Genomic DNA, 15472 nt, shown 5'->3' on the forward strand with positions numbered 1-15472 from the left:
GGAGTGAGGGGAAGTGTGTCCTCCAGGGGATGGACCGGAGGGGGACCAGCTGAAGCTTCCTCCCACCCCACATTCCAGAAAAAGCTTGTTTTCCTAAGTCCTGAGAAAGAAATCCACGGCTACAGTAGGTCAGCGCCACGTCCAGTTCCCGAATTCAGCTGCCCTGGTGCCTGAGCTCGGGGGTTTCAGAGAATGACTAAGACCGGCCAGTGCCTGGTGGGTTCCACACCCACCCAACCCAAGGGCCCACTCAGCACTCTCCCCAGCACCACTGCTCCCCATCCCCCTACACCCCCCAGCTTTTTCTGGCCCAAAGACTGAGCTGGGTAAAAGTCATTAACACAGCCAGCTGGGAAAAGGTGCCCCTGGGGTGGCTGTGGACAGACCTGCCAGGACTTGCAAAAACAAAAGAAGGAGAGGGCTTTTTAATTTTTAACCATTTCATTGGCTGCTCCTTGATCGGCCCAGAAAAGAGGGTGCTCTGGCTTCCTGAAAGCTGCTGTCTGCTTGAATAGCAGCAAAGCCCCTGCTCCCAGCCTGGGCACGCGGCTTCCCAGCTTGGGAATGCCTTATTCTGTCCAGAGAGTGACCAGGGTGCCATCTGAACTCAGGGATGCCTTCTTTGGGAATTCGGGCTGTTCAACAACCCCACAAGGTGGAACCCCTCGACGGGTGGGACTGGGAAGGGGGGCAGGGTAGGGAAAGTGTGCACGGGGCTCACACCACCAGCCTCACAAGAGGCAGCAAAGGCCCAGTCCGCAGGCCACCCCCCTCCCCCCACACACACCTCTGCTAACTGCCTCTGTCCGTGGGCACCTCGGCTTTCCAACGCAGGACTCCAGAGTCATGGGGGCTGTCACACACTTTCATGTTCCCTTGGAGCCCTGAGGGACTCTGAAGAACTCTGTGGCAGCATTGGAAAGCTCCCATTTGTAAAAAACAAAACGCTTGCAAAGTCCCCTTTGCTCTCCCAGCACCCCCTCCTTGCCCCATGTATCCAGGACCAGCAGCCAGAATTTGAAGCTGGAAACAGGAGACACCCCCTCCCCCGCTTCTGCCCTCTTCCCGTCTGTCCGCCCTGGGGGCGTCTGGTTGTGCAGGGGAGAGGGGGGTGGGGTGCAGAGGGCAGGCAGGGCCTTGGGCGGGCGCGCTGGGAACGAGCTGCCCTTGTGGGAAAACTCCAGCCCCCTCCCCTGCAGCCGCCGCCGCCGCTGCGCTCCGGGCCCGCCCTGTGCGGCCGCTTTTGGCTGGGTACTCTGCGCCCAGTGCAATGCACCCTTTCCCCTTCACTCTCCCTTGGTTGCCATGGAAACAAGGGTGTCATTGATGTGGGCTGAGCGGGGGAACATGTCGGTGCACAGCTGAGAGCTGCCGATCCTGCCGGCAGAGAGCAGCGCGCGGGGTTAAGCCCGTGACAGCCAGGGCGAGCGCGGGGTCCCCGCCCGGGCCTTCCTCCAGCCCCGCGTCGCTCACTCCCGGGTTTTGGACCAGTTTCTGCCTTCTCCTCGGGACTAAGGTGGCGGCTATTTTTGTGCTCTTCTGCGCCCCACCCTCGCTGCGGGCCGCTCCTTATCCGGCTTGGCCTGGAGAAGCGACGGCCGGCTGGCCGGGGACTCGCTGCGCCATCCCCTGCCCCCCACTCCGGGCCGAGCTGGGCCTGGATCCCTCTGTCCCTGCCGTCCCAGGAACCCGGCTTCACCCCCTTTTATTTTTAGCTCCGTGCTCCGTGTGGTTTCAGGGTTCAGTGCGAGACATCGAAAGGTTCTTTTTTTAACGTCCCTTTTGAAAACGATCATCAAAGGAAGGGACGTGGTGTTCGGTCATGTGGAAAACTCAATGTATAATTTAGACGTCTGTCAAAAAGCCGACAAATAATATTGCACCTAGGCGCAGGCCTCGGGGCGGAGCTTGGATGTTTTGTCCTTTAGAGGCCCGCTTGGTCCAGGTGCTCCAGATAACATCACTCCCACACAGTCTCCAGCACCGGCACCCCTTGGGGGCCCTCCTACGGACAGGCACGCATGGCCTGGGATCCTGGGGCTGCACTGGTTCCGCGATGCCCTTGGGGAAACAGGCTTAGGTCCAGCTGGGAGACTTGTGTGACCCAGCACCTAACATTCTGTCCTGTGGCCACAGTGGGTGGCCGAGTGGGCAGCGTCCCAGGGCCCCGCCCTCTGAGACAGAGGAGCTGATCTCAGGCTGCCTCCCCAGGGCAGCCTCACTTGGATACAGGCAGGTCAGCAGGCAGCTTACCCCAAAGAGTCCAGCTGACTAGAAGGGAGAAAGAAGGGGTAGGCCTGCCCAGTAAGTGGTAGAATCTTCACTGCTCCTAGAATTTCAGATAAGTGACATTTTTTAGTCAACTACACCCCGTGCAATATTTGAAGCATCCTTATAATACTAAAGCAAAAACAAACACATGGAAAACCCAGGGCAGACATTGTGACACATCAGGTTAAGCAGCTGTTTTGCCTGCCCATGTCTCACACTGGAGTCCATGCCCTGCTGTTCTATGCTCCATGTAAAGCTTCCTGTTAATGTGCCAAGATAATGTTCCAAGGACTCACCTGGTCTCCTGCCACCCACAAATTGGAGACCCAGATGGAATTCCAGGATCCTGGCTTTGAAATAGCTCAAGGGCCAGCACTGGAGCATTTGAGGAGTGAATCAGGGGATAGAAAATCTCTCCTTGGACACAGCATAGTAGCCTAGTGGCTAAAGTTCCCACCTTGGATACACCAGGATCCCATATGGGCACCAGTTTGCATCCTGGCTGCTCCATCTGCCTTCAAACTGCCTTTTTGTAGCCTGGGAAAACAATCGAGGACAGCCCAAAGCCTTCGGGCCCTGTACCCACGTGGTAGACCTGGAAGAAGCTCCCGACTCCTGGCTTCAGATGAGCTCAGTTCAGGCTGTGGTGCCCATTTGGAGAGTAGATGGAAGGATTTACTCTCTGTCTCCTTTTCTCTGTAAATCTGATTTTCCAATTTAAAAAAATCTTGAAAAAAATTCTCTCTACCTTTCAAATACATAAATTTTTTTAAAATCTACTTTATCTGAAATTCAATTTATTTTAAATTGTTTATATTTATTTAAAAGGCAGATTTGTGGAGAGGAGAGACGAAGATCTTCCCTTCACTGCTTCACTTCCCAAACAAGCACAATGGCCAGAGCTGAGCAGATCCAAAGCCAGGAGTCAGGAACTTCTGCATCTCCCATGCAGTTACAGGGTTACAAACTTTGGGCCATCCTTTGCTGCCTTCCCAAGCCATAAGCAAGGAGCTGTATGGAAAACAGAGCAGCTAGGACACAAATCGGCACCCATATGGGATCCTAATGCTTGGAGGTAGAGGATTAGTCAGTTGAGCCGTCATGCCAGGCCCAATGTGAAATTTTAACTGACCATCCTAGCTCTTTGTTGTTTCACTGAACTTTGCTCTGTTAAGGGACAGTGCAGCATCACTGGGAGAGGTATTCTTGTGAGCCAGAGAGACCTGGGTTCAGTTTTGCCCAACCTTAACCCAGCCCTGGGATGGTGAACAAGCCACCTAACTTTCAGTCCAGCCTCTTCATCTGTAAAATGGAATTAAAGTGTAAGGAGAGGTAGGGCAGCACCTAGCATACTGTGTGCCTCCAGATCTTACCTGTAAAATGAGCTAACGATTATCTCATGGAGTTACTGGAGGAATCTGTAAAATTATGTAGGTAGGGGCATGCATTGTGGCCAGGTGGGTCAAGACCCTGCTTGGGACACCCATATTCCATACTAGTTGGAATGTTGCCTCTCCTGTTTCCAGTCCAACATCCTACCTATGTACCAAGGAGACAGCAGAAAATTCAAGAGCGTGGTTCCCTGCCACCCATTGTGAAAGACCTGGACTGATTTCCTGGCTCCTGGCTTTGACCTGGTCCAGCTGATGTGGGCATTTTGGATGTAAACCAGCGGATATGGAAAATCTCTTTCCTTCTGTTTCTTCCTCTTTGTCTCTCCATCACCCTTAATGTCATTTGAAAAAGACTGTGCAGACACAGGTGCCTGGTAGAAGCTAAATCACTGGTAGCTATTATCATCACTGGCAGAAATTCTGGAATCCAGCCAATGCCAGGCCCCCCAAGACTTGTGCTCCTTCATCCCTTCCCACATGACTCAGTGACCATCAAGAAAACACACATGTGGCCCAGCGCGGTGGCCTAGCAGCTGAAGTCCTCGCCTTGAATATGCCAGGATCCCATAAGGGCGCCAGTACTAATCCCAGTGGCTCCACTTCCCATCCAGCTCCCTGCTTGTGGCCTGGGAAAGCAGTCAAGGACAGCCTTTTAAAGCCTTGGGACCCTGCACCCACCAGAAGAGGTCCTGGCTCCTGATCGGCGCAGCACCAGTGTTGCGGTCACTTGGGAAGTGAATCATCAGACAGAAGATCTTCCTCTGTCTCTCCTCCTCTCTGTATATCTGACTTTGCAATAAAAATAAATAAATCTGGGCCCGGCGCGGTGGCGCAAGTGGTTAAAGGTCCTCGCCTAGCACGCCCGGGATCCCATATGGGCGCCGGTTCTAATCCCGGCAGCCCCGCTTCCCTTCCAGCTCCCTGCCTGTGGCCTGGGAAGGCAGCCGAGGACGGCCCAAGGCTTTGGGACCCTGCACCCGCGTGGGAGACCCGGAAGAGGCTCCTGGCTTCGGATCGGCATAGTATTGGCCCGTTGCGCTCACTTGGGGAGTGAATCATCGGACGGAAGATCTTCCTCTCTGTCTCTCCTCTCTCTGTATATCCGCCTTTCCAATGAAAAAATAATAAAAATAAATCTTTAAAAAAAAAATAAAAAAAAAAATAAATAAATCTAAAAAGAAAGCAAGAAAAAGGAAACACACAGGGGCTTAGCGTGGTAGCCTAAAGCCTTAAGTCCTTACCTTGCACGCACCGGGATCCCATGTAGGCGCTGGATTGAGTCCTGGCTGCTCTACTTTCCTTCTAGCTCTCTGCTTGTGGCCTGGGAAAGCAGTCGAGGATGGCCCAAAGCCTTGGGACCCTCTACCTGTGTGGGAGACCTGGAAAAACTCCTGGCTCCTGGCTTTGGATCAGCTTAGCTCTGGCCATTGCAGCCACTTGGGGGTGAACCAGCAGATGAAAAATCTTTGTCTCTCCTCTGTGTAACTCTTACTTCCCAATAAAAATTAATAAATAAAATCTTAAAAAAAAAAAGGAAAGAAAATGTGGTGTGAATTCTTGTTTATAAAAAAACAGTAAAACACACACAGGCAGCCAGCAACCTTAGCAGAGGGGCCGGCAGCCCCCACCCTCTGGATTCTCAGGCTCCCCCCCCCCCCACCTCCTACGGTAAGATTTATAAGTAGGGACAGGCTCTTGTCAGAGGCTCCGATTGGCTCGGGGCAAAAACAGTTTAGTGCTCACTCAAGCTGCATTTTAGGGCCTCTGTGGCTCTCTCCCCCCTCGTCCCCCTTAATTGCAATCTGTTCTGTAATTTCTTTCTCCAACACTGCAGAACACACAGGAGTTGTAGCCGCCAAGAGCAGGATGGAGCGTTCCCGCTTCCTGCAGCAAATCTTCAGGTGCAGCCCCAGCTGTAAGGGGGTTCTGCGTGTGTCCCAAACCAGCCACATCCATGGACAGGAGGTGAGACAGCCAAGGCCACCTGGTGTCACTTCAGGGGAGAGTCACCAAGGATGTACCCACTTGTATCCAGTACTTCAAAGTGACTCTTATTTAACCCTGGCAAGGGCGCACATTGATTGCAGGTGTTATTGGCACACGAGGGCTGGGGCTCACAGCATGTGAATCACCAACCTGGCCTAGTGGTTAGGTTAAAATGCTGATTGGGGACCTGGCGCGATAGCAATAGTGGTTAAACTCCTCACCTTTCACGCCCGGGATCCCATATGGGCACCAGTTCTAACCCCAGCAGCCCTGCTTCCCATCCAGCTCCCTGCTTGTGGCCTGGGAAAGCAGTTGAGGGCAGCCCAAAGGCTTGGGACCCTGCACCCACATGGGAAACCCGGAAGAGGCTCCTGGCTTTGAATCGGCTCAGCTCCAGTCATTGTGCTCACTTGGGGAGTGAACCACTGGACAGAAGATCTTCCTCTCTGTCTCTCCTCCTCTCTGTATATCCGCCTTTCAATAAAAATAAACAAATATTTTAAAAATATATAAACTGTTTGGGACACCCATAACCCATTATCAGGGTGGCTTTGTACAGGGCTCCAGCTTGCTGCTGCTTCATTCCAGGCGAGGCAGCAGGTGGTGACTCAGGTCCTTGAGTGCCTGCTACATGCCTGGGAAACTAAGACTGAGTTCCTGGGGCCTGACTTGGGCCTGGCCCCACCTGAGCTATTACAGACTTTTGGGGAATAACTCAAAAGATACATGTGTGTATCTGTCTCTAAAGCAGATCACATAGAAAGAACAAGGCAGAGGCAAGATTTGAACTTAAGCCAGTTTGACTGCTGGGCCCAGGGCTCCTGTCAGGGCACCTGTCCCTCTGGGTTTCTAAGGAGACCTTGGAAAAGGGGAACTAAGGAATCCTACCACACAGGGAACACAGAAGTGCTTTTCTTTCTGTCCCCGGGATGAAAAGCCTTTGCTAAAGATGTGAAAGACTGGGCCTGGCAGGATGGCTCAGTGGTGAAATCCTCAACCTGCAATCTCCAATATACCACATGGGCATTGGTTCGTGTCCCGGCTACCCAACTTTTCTTCTAGCTCTCTGTTTATGGCCTGGGAAAGCAGCGGAGGATGGCCTAAAGCCCTGAGACATTGCATCCATGTGGCTGAACAAGAAGCTCCCGGCTCCTGGCTTCATATCAGCTTAACTCCAACCTTTGTGGCCACTTGGGGAGTGAACCAGTGGACAAAATATTTTACTTTCTGTCTCTCCTTCTCTCTGCAAATCTGCCTTTCCAATAAAAATAAATGCATAATTTTTAAAATACATGAAAGATTGAGAGAATTGCTTGCAGAGCAAGCGAAGTCCTGGAGGGGCAGGGCTACATCGCTCACACCCCTGAAGTTCAAGGATTGAAGAGTGGCTGAGTAAGCCATGACTTCTAGTACTTCTCCCTCCAATAATATTAGCTGTGTTCTTTAGACCACAGACAGGGATGCTGAAGCTCATGACTGTTTAGCCTTTTGCTTAACACTGTGTGCTGCAGGGAGGCCTTTGATGAAGTGCTGAGGCACTCACATGCCATGTTGGAGTGTCTGGCTCAAGTCCTGGCTTCTTGATTTCCAATCCAGCTTCCTGCTAACGCATCCTGGGAGGCAGCAGGTAAGGGCTCGAGCACATTGGTCCCTGCTACTCACACGGGAGATTCAGACTGATCTCTGAGCTCCTTCCTGGCTTCAGGCTGGCCCAGGGCTGGCTGTTGCAGCATTTGGAGAGTGAACCTCAGACAGAAGATCTCACTCTCTTGTTCTCTGTGTCTTGTTGCCTTTCACATCAAATAACTACCATGGAAATAAGTATAGTTTCTAAAAAGATAAAATGTATTTTTATCGAAACGCAGATTTACAGAGAGGAGAGACAGAAAGAAAGATCTTCTGTCTACTGGTTCACTCCCTAAATGGTCGCAATGGCCAGAGTTCTGAAGCCAGGAGTCAGCAGCTTCTTCTGCCTCTCCCACTCAGGTGTAGGCACCCAAGGCTTTAGGCCATTCTCTGTTGCTTTTCTAGGCCACAGGCAGGGAGCTGAATGGGAGGTGGAACAGCTGGGACATGAACCATTGCCCATATGGTATGCTAGAGCTTGCAAGGTAAGGATTTAGCCATTAAGTCATCATGCCCACCCCACCTTTAAATAAGTTTTTGAACAGTGGCTTGACTGGGATTCCTCTGGACCACTGCTGGGAAGTTCAACACCAGTTTTCTGCAAAAGGCTGCCCTGGCTGACAAGACCAGAGAACAGGGCACCAAGCAGCAGGGAGGTAGGTGAGGGAGGCCCTTTTTGTCACCCCCTTCCCCTTGTCCTGTCACAGGGCTCACATGACCCTTCTCCAGGGTCCCCAGTATTGGCTGCTCTGGAGGTCACCCCTCCAGAACCCTGGGGAGGCCACTTGCAGCTTCAGTGCTGACAGGGACAGCCTACCTCCTCTCCAACCAGGCAGTTACCCCAGAGCCCATTTAGACCTCTGGAGGGAGTGAGATGGCAGGGCACATAGGGACCTCTCTACCCACAATCTTTCTTGGCTGGATGAGCTGAACTCATGCTCCCTGGACTGGAGAGGCCTGCAGGGTAGGCTGCCCCACGCCAGGGTCCAAGGTGTGACATGTGCCATGAGCCTTGCCCATTCCACTAGCCCCACCTTCCCTGGGTCTGCCCACAACCCAAGATCCAGTCCCAGCTGCACTGCCTGTCCTTGGGAACTAGAACTCAAGCCTTCCCAGCCTGCTTTGCTGCAAGAGATCAAACCAGACAGAACTGTCCACACAGCAACCCTGGATCCCTGAGGTTCTGTCAGAGGACCTGAGCTAGCTTGACCTAGGACTTCTAGGTCTACCTGCAGCTGGCCTGAAGCCAGCAAAGGGCAGGGCCTGAATTGTTTTCTTGCCTGTTGGCCACACTAAAAGGAGAAGGAAAAAAAAAGGCTCTAGTTCTCTAGGCTGGAGCCCATGAGGTCCAGCCAGTCCAGGCCAGTGCTCTGCTCCTCCATCCTTCTCCTATGGCAGATGCATGAATTGGATGGCAGCGTGGATTCACCCTGACTCACTCCCCGAGCCACTTCTCTGCACTGGGACCACCAGATCTGGCCCAGCAGTGGGTTGGGAGAGGAGGAGGGAGGAAGAGGCCTTCAGGGTTTGAGGCTGAGCCAGGCAGACTGGGGGTGTTCCACAGCTGCAAGCAGCCCCCCAGCTCAGTCTGTGAATGGATGCCTCGCCCCCTCCGCCCACCCGCTTGCTTCTGGAACAGTTGGTCCTAATGAACGCAAAGCAGGCAGGGCAGCTGTGTGCATTATCCATATGTATGGGGAGGGGTCTGTTTATCCTCACATCCCACTCCACCCTGCAGCTGCTGCCATCCCACGTGCCAGGAGGGTGAGTGGGCTCCAAGGACTCGGCCTGCACCCAGGGTTCCCCCCAACCCTGACCCCCTCCTCTCCCAGCCCTCCCTCCCCCCAGCCTCCACCCACAGTCTTAACTTGACCCATTTCAGAAACAGAAGTTGGTGTGTGTCTATTTGAGAGAAAGGGGTGCACGCGCACATGGTCACCCCCATCGGTGCCTTTGATTTCCTCTGAAGCATCTTGATTGCGGATGCTCAATGGCATCTCGCTGCCACTGCTCCCTCACCAGCTTCTGGCTCTGTGCCGCCTCCTCCCTGGAGCCCAGATTTTCTGCTGACTCTGTGGCTGGCTGGCAGGGAAGGAGAAACCCGGATATAGGCGCCCACCCCTTGGCTGAACGGTAGGGCCTGGGGGTTCAGCCTGAGTCTTTCCTGTCCCTTGGGCTGGATTCAATCTGCCCTTGGCACCCCCATCTCTTGGTTCACTTGGCCCTCCCACCCCACTGCCACACCTGACCCTTGGGTTTCCTCCTCTGTGGCGGTTCCTTTTCTTCCTGGTCAGAGCTGCTGGATCTGGGAGATCCTGGGAGTGCTCTGACACAGGGGCCCAAGTTGCCACTCGGGATACCATATTGCCCTGGAAGTACCTGGTTCAAGTTTCAACTTCATCACTTCGGCTCCAGCTTGCTGCTGATGAATCTTGGAGGCAGTATAATATGGCTCAAGTGCTTGGGCCTCCGCCACACATATGGGAGACACTGTGGCGTTCCAGGCTGTTCCTGGATATTGTGGGAAGTTGGGGAGTGAATCAGAAGATGGAAATCTTTCATTCATTCTGCTTTTCAAGTAGATGGAAATAAACAGCATTTAAAATGAGAACAATGATTCTATTGTAACAATATGGGGGAAATCAGTCGGGGAGGTGCGACTTTTGGGGGGGATCCCAGACCCTACATAATTGTATCATAAAATTGAAAATTAAAGAAAAAATGAGGACAATGCAGCTAACTGCTCCTGCTCAGCCTTCTGAGACCCTGTGGTATGCGTTTCCCACATGGGAGATGCAGTCCCAGGGATTTGGACTGTCCTCTGTTACTTTCTTAGGCACATTAGCAGGGAGCTGAACAGAAAGTGGAACAGCCAGAACTTGAACCAGAATCTATGATATTGATGCCACAGATTTTCACTTAACCCATTGTGCCATCATGTCGGCCTCTTAATCTGCTTTCTAATAGACTGGCTAACTGCACTCTCTACAGACACTATGTCTCAAATGAGTTCTCCTCAAGTCATGTCCTCCCTGGGGTGTCTGCCTCTCTTGTGTTTCTCTGAAAACTGTTAGGGCACAAGTCAAGTCACATGACCCAGGAAGAGGGTCTGGTACCCCCAAGCCTACAGGGCTCCCCTGTGCAGCTTGAGGAACCCTGAGTGCACTTGGCCTTTGGCGTTCAGGAATGAACACACACGTTCATTCAGCAGCATCGCTTTAGCACAGCCAAGGCACTCTTGATGGCTTACGTCCTGGCTTTGCTCCCTCACTCCCTCTGTGCTCATCACTGGCTCCACTGTCCCTGCCCCCTGGCTGCCCCCAAAAGGAGCATCTTCTGCCAAGACCATGCACTTCTGCCCTTTGCCTGGAAGACTCTTGCTCCAAATAGCCCCAAATTTGCCCTTTCATATTCTTTTCTTTTTTAAGTATTTATTATTTATTGGGAAGGCAGATTTACAGAGAGAAGGAGATACAGAAAGATCTTCCATCTGTTGATTCACTTCCCAACTGGCAGCAAGGGTCCGAACTGAGCTGATCTGAAGTCAGAAGCCAGGAGCTTCTTCCAGATCTCCCACATGGGTGCAGGGTCCCAAGCCTTTGGGCTGTCTACTGCCTTCCCAGACCACAAGCGGGGAACTGGAAGGGATGTGGAACATCCAAGACATAAATAGGTACCCATATGGCATCCCAATGCTTTTAAGGTGGAGATTTAGCCACTGAGCCATTGTGCTAGGCCCAAGAAAAGTTCTTTTTAAAAAATGATTTATTTGTTTGAAAAGCAGTTACAGAGAGGCAGAAGGAGAGGGAGAGAACCCTCCAGTGTCAATTCATTCCACAAATGGCCAAAATGGCCAGAGCTGGCTAGTCTAAAGTGAGGAGCCAGGAGCTTCTTCTGGGTCTCTCACATGGGTATAGGGCCCAAGCACTTGCAGCACCTTCTGCTGCCTTTCCCAGGCACATAAGCAGGAAGCCAGATCAGAAGTGGAGCAATCAAGACTTGAACCCATGCCCTTATGGATAGGCTTCTGGAATTACAGGTGTTATCTTAACCTGTTACACCACAGTGTGGGTTCTACCTCTTGGGTTCCTTATATTTCTGCTCAGTAAAGCCTTTTGCAATCACTTTCCTATATAAAGAGTTCCATGCTGAGAGTGAGGGTTTGGCATAGCATGAAGATGCTGCTTGGAATGCCTGCCTCCCATGTTGGAGTCCCTGGGTCCCATCTCTATTTCAGATTCCAGCTTCCTGCTAATCATATGCAGCCTGGGAAGCAGCAGGTGCTGGTGGCTCACATTTTGGGGCTCAAATGAGCAGGCCAGACTGTTTCCATCTCTAAACTTCGGCTTGGTCTAGCCTCAGCTAGTGTGGGCTTTTAGAGAGTGAGCCAGCTGATGGGAGATCTCCATCTTTCTGCCTTTCAAATAAAAAATAAATAAAACATCTATGGCTTCTCACTCCTGCCAACAACCCTAGCTCTCCACTTGGCTTCATTTTCCTTTGCAGCACTAAGTATCATCCCTGCTGACTGAAGCATTGTTCCTCACCTGTCTCTTCCCCACTAGATTATCTGCTTCAAGATGGCAGAGAATTTGATTTGTTGACTGGAGCAATGCCTACTACTAGGAGAAACCCAACAAGTACCTGTTGAATGAATGGATGAAACAGTCTGCCAGGCACTCACAGCCTAGTTGGATGTGTTAGTTGTGTACCTGGTAGTCTGATAGGTGAACCACCACTACCATAAAGAGCAAGCTTATTGGGTCAAAGGTACATGAATCTGGCGAGAGCTCCCAGTGCCTGAAAAGCCACACCAGACCTGATACATCCTGGCATCATTGTCCAGTGCCTTCTCAACTGTCCCCTGTAGAGGAGGTGGGAGGCCATACAGAGGAACTGAGAATTTGAGGCCAAAGAGGTCAGCAACCCCAAGCCACTGGTGTGTGGGAGTAGCTCGCTCTGGGAGGGCTGACTATAACAGATGGTTCTGTGGGTGGATCCTGGGATGTTGCAACTGGTGGGGAGGGGACATTTGGTGTGAGTGGAGTCCCTTGTTAGGCCACAAACTACCTGTTCCCATTGATGAGTCCTCCTTTCTTCCCAGTGTCCTGTAGCAGGTGCTCAGGGGCAGCACTTGCTGACAACGATCAAGTCACAACTGGCCGCTCGAACTTGACCCACCACCACTAGTTCCAGGTGGATTAGATCACATCACCTTCACACTCAAATCCGGGAACTTCCCACTTTGGACCTGCAGTTCTGGATTTTGCCTGCGGCACCTCTACTTCCACCCTCATCCTACAAGCTGTGAACCACCACCCTTGTATTATCCCCTTGGCCTCAGTGCAGATCGTGAAAAGATAACCTATGGCACAGAGCAGAAGGGTTCTTGCTCAAGAAAGACCCAATTACTGAAGATCTAGTGCAAGAAGTCATAAATATCCCAGTTTGCCAGTTGAGAGGAATTAACCACACAGCAATTAAAGCAAGCCAGTCTCCCTTGGAGGAAACATTCTAAGACATCTCCCTCCATGCTCGTGTCCTGTGCAGGACTCTGGAACAGGGTCAGGGACAGGCCCACCTTACAAACACAGGGAAAGCCGGGTATTGCGGAAGCCTTCCAGAGCTCCAGAAGGCTTCCCTCCCTGGGAGTGTGACTCCCCACACACCAGGGAGAACACAGGAGACCAGGGCATTGTCCCTGCCATGTCACTTGTTTCTTCAATGAGCAAGTACTGTGAAAAGGATGTCTTGGGGTTGTAAGCTTTCTGTCCCTGGAGGCAAGAGACTTAACCCCTCCTGCTTGAGTGGGGAATGGGGGTACTCTCAGGAAAAGAGGTACTAAGAGAAGGGGCCATCCTTCCCTTGACCCTGCCCACCACCTGAATCACCTCTGCCCCCACACTTGGATCTGTTTATCACTGCCTGCTTCTCAAATAAACAGGGCTCAGGGACCCTGAAGTCTCTAAGGCAGGACCAAGGAAGTCTGTCGAAACCTCAAGGAGACTCTTACCCTACTAGAAGGGCTAGTGTGATGCGCAGCCTGCCAGGGATGGCCAAGAGTCCTGTACTTCCTCCCTTCACACACCTTGCAGCAGGGTCATCTGCTCTCTGGCTGTGTAGCTGCAGGACAAGTTGGAAAGAAGGTCACATCCAGGCCACCTGCCTCCCAGCAGACCCCAGGACTTACAGAGGAGGGGCAGGGAATCCCCTCACTCCCCTCCCCGGGCTAGCTTCATCCCCCACTTCCAGATGGGAAAAGATGAAGATGTCTGTGGGAGGTGAGTGGGTGGGTGTGAACAGGGCCTGTTACAGCCCCAGAGTGAGGGCACAGCACAGACTCCACTTGGGAACAGTGTGCTGACTCACTGGAACCAGCAGTTCAATGGACTCTCACCCTCCTCTCAGTTCCCAGGGTGCCCTTTGAAGCAAGGAGTCTTTGATCTGGAGCCCACCTGGCCAGAAGCTGCTGGAAGAGGGAAGAGAGGACCATGCCCTTGGCCTCTCCCCCTCCAACCTGCACACTGCCGGTCTGGAAGGCAAAGCTGTTTCCTGCAGCCGCAGAGGGCGCCCTGAGTCATCCCTCCTACCCCCGCCTTGCAGCTGTTCCCCAGCTGCCTGGCCGCACCCTAAAGACAGCTGGGAGAAATGGGGGAGGGGTGGGCGCAGGGCCCAGCTGCTCAGCTTTGGGTGGGACTAAGGAGGGCAGTGACATGAAAGAGCTTGGGCCACGGGGGCGACTGGCAGAGGAAACCCCCTGGCGGTGGCCTCCTTGCTTGCTCTGCACATGTGGGCTGCAGGAGTTGCTGCCTCTGTCTGTGGAATGAGGTGTGGTGGGAACCAAGGAGGCTTGACTGCTTAGGAGGGAAATGCAGTGTGGGGAGCAGGCCTACACCTGTGGGTGCGGCCCCTTTTAGGGCTTATGTCCTGGGGGCATGTTTCTGGGCCTCCCTAGCCTGTGACCCTTTGGGAGGTGACAGCTGCTCCTACAAAGCCAGGACAGCTGGAAGGGGTTAGCTCTTGCTTGGCTGTCCAACAGCCAAAGCTGCTGCTTCCTCTATAGCTGTGGACCTGAGCGCCTGATTGAGTGGTGAGCCCCGACTCCATTTCTTGGTCTGGCAGATGCACCTGCAGAAAAAACCCCTCCCACCAGACACAACAAAACTTGGCCACCTGGGAAAGAACACCAGGCAGTTCTGGTTGCCAGTTGCCCTGCCACTGTCATTCTCCTAGCTTGGACTCCCTGTCAAACTGCAAAGGGGGAGCAGTGAAACCAAGGTCCCCAGCAGGACAAGACTCTGGTTTGGGGCGACTTTGACACCTGCCAGGTGTGGAATCATCAGTGAGATCCAGACCACAGCCCCTTTGCACAAGGCTTTCTGATGCTGCCCAGACACCCAGAAGGGCTACCTGCTCCTACTGATAACAAGAAGGCCTGGACTACCTTCACTTCACATCCATGCAAAGCGCACACTAGGGCCTCTCCACTGACAACCTCAATGTGTCCTAGCCCCTCTAGGGTTTCTGACAAGCCACAGGCAGGACCCTGGCCAGCTCCTCTTGTCTACACCTGTCAAACCCCAACACATGTCAGATTATCAAGAACTAAAAATTCAAGCTTCCTGAGCTCTGCCTGTCTGCTGAATCCAGGCTGGATCTCAGGCATGAGAACTGAATAGCTCCTAACACATGCCTGAGACTTTGGAAAAATTCTGCTAATGTAGGCAGATTGGCATGTTCATATTGTTACCCACTTCCCCATCTCCCCAACACATCAGAGAAAAGTCAGGCAAAGAAACGTCCTCCCCACTTGGGGCCCAAGGCCCCAGCTAGGTGAAATTCCAACAGGTCAAAGCTGGTTAGCCCCTCTGGCCACAACCCGCATAGTGCCTGGCATGCAGTATGTACTTGATAAATATTTGTGCACAGGAGGAGGCCCACTTTGTAAGACTCATCAGCAAGGCACTTCTCCTTTGGCTGTCTTAGCTAAAAGCACACGAGCAGAATACCAGAGATATCCAGGCTTCTGGAGCACAGGGACTGGACCTGGAAGGCCCTTGGAAAAAGTCTGTCCAATAAGCTCAAAGGCCGCATCAGAGGAGCTCATGCCCACGGGCCAGCTAGCAGCTAGACCCAGGAGGGCAGAGCACCAGGCCAGGCCAGGGCCTTCTGTTCTCCCAGAGCCCTGCTACTCC

Source organism: Ochotona curzoniae, unplaced genomic scaffold (assembly GCF_017591425.1).
Source record: "Ochotona curzoniae isolate NIBS_2020 unplaced genomic scaffold, NIBS_Ocur_1.0 contig_66, whole genome shotgun sequence".
NCBI lineage: Eukaryota > Metazoa > Chordata > Mammalia > Lagomorpha > Ochotonidae > Ochotona > Ochotona curzoniae.